The 3,515-nt window shown below is 43.9% G+C and overlaps 1 pseudogene; it reads right to left on the minus strand.

The window, feature by feature from the left end:
• Nucleotides 1-1,151: 1,151 nt before the first annotated feature.
• Nucleotides 1,152-2,021, minus strand: LOC145860004 (uncharacterized; annotated as a pseudogene).
• Between the last annotated feature and the right edge of the window lie 1,494 nt (nucleotides 2,022-3,515).

Consider the following 3,515-nt stretch of genomic DNA (forward strand, 5'->3'; position numbering starts at 1 on the left):
TTGATTGCCCTGACTTTGTCCTCCACAGGACACAGACCCTGTGCTGTGATCTTGTGACCTAGGTATGTCACACTCTGTGCTTGGAATGTGCACTTGCTACTCTTCAGGCGCAGCCCTGCCTTGGAGAATCTCTCTAACATTTGATCCAAATGGTGGAGGTGCTCCTCCTCCATCTCTCCTGTAACCAGGATATCGTCCAGGTACACTGCTGCATGAGGGATCCCCTGCAGCAGATAGTCTATTGTCCTCTGGAAAATGGCTGGACTGGATGCCACTCCGAAAACCAAGCGGTTGTACCTGAACAAGCCTTTGTGCGTGTTGACTGTGACATACTCTTTTAAGTTCTCATCCAGGAGGAGCTGTTGGTAGGCGTGACTCATGTCAAGCTTTGAAACATCTTGCCTCCAGCAAGCGTTGCGAACAGTTCCTCCACCCGTGGTGGCAGGTAAGCATCCAGCTTAGAGGCCCTGTTGATGGTGAGTTTGTAGTCCCCACATATACGCCCGTGCCATCACTTTTCAGAATGGGAACGATTGGAGCTGCCCAGCGGGAGAACTGAATGGGAGTAAGGATGTTTGTTTCCTGCTGTCGCTCCAACACATCCTCAACTTTCTTTTTAATGGCGTAAGGCACTGTCCTGGGCTTGAAAAAGCGAGGCTCGGCCTGAGGATCCACGAACAGCTTAACTGCAGTGCCCTGCATTGTGCCCAGTTCATCTTTGAAAATCTCAGGGTACTTTTGAATCACATCCTCAGTCAATCCTGTATGTTTTATCTCGCCCCAGTTCAGCTGTATTTTGGTGAGTCAGTCACGCCCTAGTAAACTAGGCCCATTCCCTTTTACCACCAGGAGCCGTGCTCTCACTTCCTGGCTGTTGTATGCAATGTCCACCTCCAGAGCCCCCAGCAATGGTATGGTCTCCCGGGTTCGTACGCAGTCTGATCCCTGCCGGTGTGAGGGAAGAAGCCTGTTTTGAGCACCACATTTGTTTGTAGGTATACTCACTGTTAACAGAGGCAGAGGCCCCGTGTCTACCTCCATCTTCATCTGCTTCCCATCTACGTCCACTGTAGCATAGATAGGCTCTGTGCGCAGCTCACTCACATTAAACATGTTGTAGGAACAATGCGCTTCTTCCTCCTCTGTGCTCTCTAGGTGGTGCGCTGCTGACTCTGACTTCGTTGCTGTGAACTTGACCTGCCCAGTCTGCCCATCCTCTGGCTTGCTCCTAGGACCCCAGCTAAATGTCCCTTTTTGTTGCAATTGTGACAGACAGTATCCTTGAACTTACAGTTGTTTGCATAATGTGTTCCTCCACATCTGAAACATTCCACTGCTTTTCCCCTTTTTCCTGCCACCTCTTTTGTCACCTGATGCACTGCACAACTTACACTGTTGGACTTTTGAATATTTTTTACATTACTAGAGGCCATCTCCATCCCTTGAGATAGTTCCAATGCTCTCTTGAAAGTTAGTTTGGCTTCCCCCAGCAAATGGCGCTCTATGCTGTCTTCATTAATGCCACAGACAAATCTGTCATGGAGCATGTCCAACTAACATAGATCCAAACTCACAATGTTCAGAGAGATCACGTAAATTCAGCAACAAAGTTAGCAACAAACTGACCTGTTTCACGAAAATGGCAGTTGAATTTGAACCTCTGGACAATCACTGAAGGCTTTGGATTGTGGTGAGTCTGAACGAGAGCAACTAGACCCACAAAAGGAATTTCTCCCAGTCTCCGTGGTGTAGCCAAATTCCTCATTAGCTTGTAGGTTTAAGCCGCACACACACTCAAGAGAATAGAGTGCTGTTTAGCCTCATTTGTAATTCCATTTGCCAAGAAAAAGTGTCCCAACCTTTCCACCTATTCCATCCAGTCCTCGTTTTCTTCCACAAACTCAGTGATAGTCCCAAACATTGCCACTATATGCCAACTTGTCCTTGATCCTCGTTAGTGATTTCCACTTGCTGCTGATTGTCACCGTTGGCGTTGCCATCCAGCGGCGGTTGCTCTTCATCGCTCATTAAGCTAGCTAGCTAACTGACTACCTCCACAGTTTCTTAGTTAGCTAGCACATCGCCCTGTACATGCTGATCAAGTTTTACCCTCATTGCCAAAAAGATGTAGTAACTTGACAAGGAATGCCCACACGCAATTCAATATTACTTTCCTTTACATTCAACCTAATTGCCCTGTGACCGAAAACAAGCAACATATTTTGAATCTGGCATCGTTTTGGTATCAGTTCATAAACCATGTGCCATGGAATTGGTACATCAAAAATCTCTTCCCAACTATTTTGCAATCTATATGGCACGGCTGTCAATTCTTTGGTCCTTAAATGAATCTGGTATACTTTTTAATTTATCACAATTTTCTTTAACCAATTATGGTCTTTAATGCAGGGCCAACAGACAAGTTCCTTACTTTTCCCCCCTCCCACATCCCTCTTCCATTTTTGCAGTAATGCTGCAATTAGTTGGTTGTAATTTTGGGTAGAGCAAACATTTCCATATGTTTTTGTTAGCTGCATGTGTGACATAACTCCACCAGTCCTATTTATGATTTAATTTATGAAGATTATACTTTTTTCTGTTATTCCAAAAATTGTCTTTTTTTAATCAATTAGTATATTTGAGTTTAACCACAATATTTGTTGTATTATTTGTTCTGTCTTTCCTGGTGGATTAAATTTAAATTTCAAACAACTTTCTATCGCTTGTTTTAAAAATAGCGATATTTGGACTAACAAATAACTGAAAGTGAGAGGCTGTAATCTGAATAAAGGGAAAAAGGCCATTCTTGAACATAGGGTGAGACATACTTACTAATTTGCTAGAGAACCAGTTTGGATTTAAGTATAACTTTTGTATGACTGAAGCCTTTAGTGAGAGGTCTAATGCTTTAATATTTAATAATTTCTGCCCTCCAAATTCATATTCTGTCACACCCTGATCTGTTTCACCTGTCTTTGTGATTGTCTCCACCCCCTCCAAGTGTCGCCCATCTTCCCCATTAGCCCCAGTGTATTTATACCTGTTTTCTCTGTTTGTCTGTTGCCAGTTTGTTTTGTTCGTTAAGTCTACCAGTGTTTTTCCCCTTGTTCCACTCTTTTCTAAAGTTCCTGTTTTCTAGTTTTCCTGGTTTTGACCATTCTGCCTGCCCTGACCCTGAGCCTGCCAGCTGTTCTGTATTTTGTCACACCACCCTGGATTATTGACCCCTGCCTGCCCTGACCCTAAGACTGCCTGCCGTTCTGTACCTTTTGGACTCTGACCCGGATTACTGACCTCTGCCTGCCCTTGACCTGTCGTTTTGCCTGCCCCCTATTCTAGTAATTAACTTTTGTTACTTCGACACTGTCCGCATCTGGGTCTTCCCTGAAACATGATATATTCATTATATAAATAGGCCTGTTGAATTTTGTCTGGCATGCCATTCCAAATAAAATTGAATATTTTTTTCAAAAATAATTTCAAAAACTGTTCGCTAGGTGTAGGCAACACCATAA

The sequence above is a fragment of the Salmo salar genome, chromosome 13, assembly GCF_965601325.2.
Source record: "Salmo salar chromosome 13, fSalSal1, whole genome shotgun sequence".
NCBI classification, from domain to species: domain Eukaryota; kingdom Metazoa; phylum Chordata; class Actinopteri; order Salmoniformes; family Salmonidae; genus Salmo; species Salmo salar.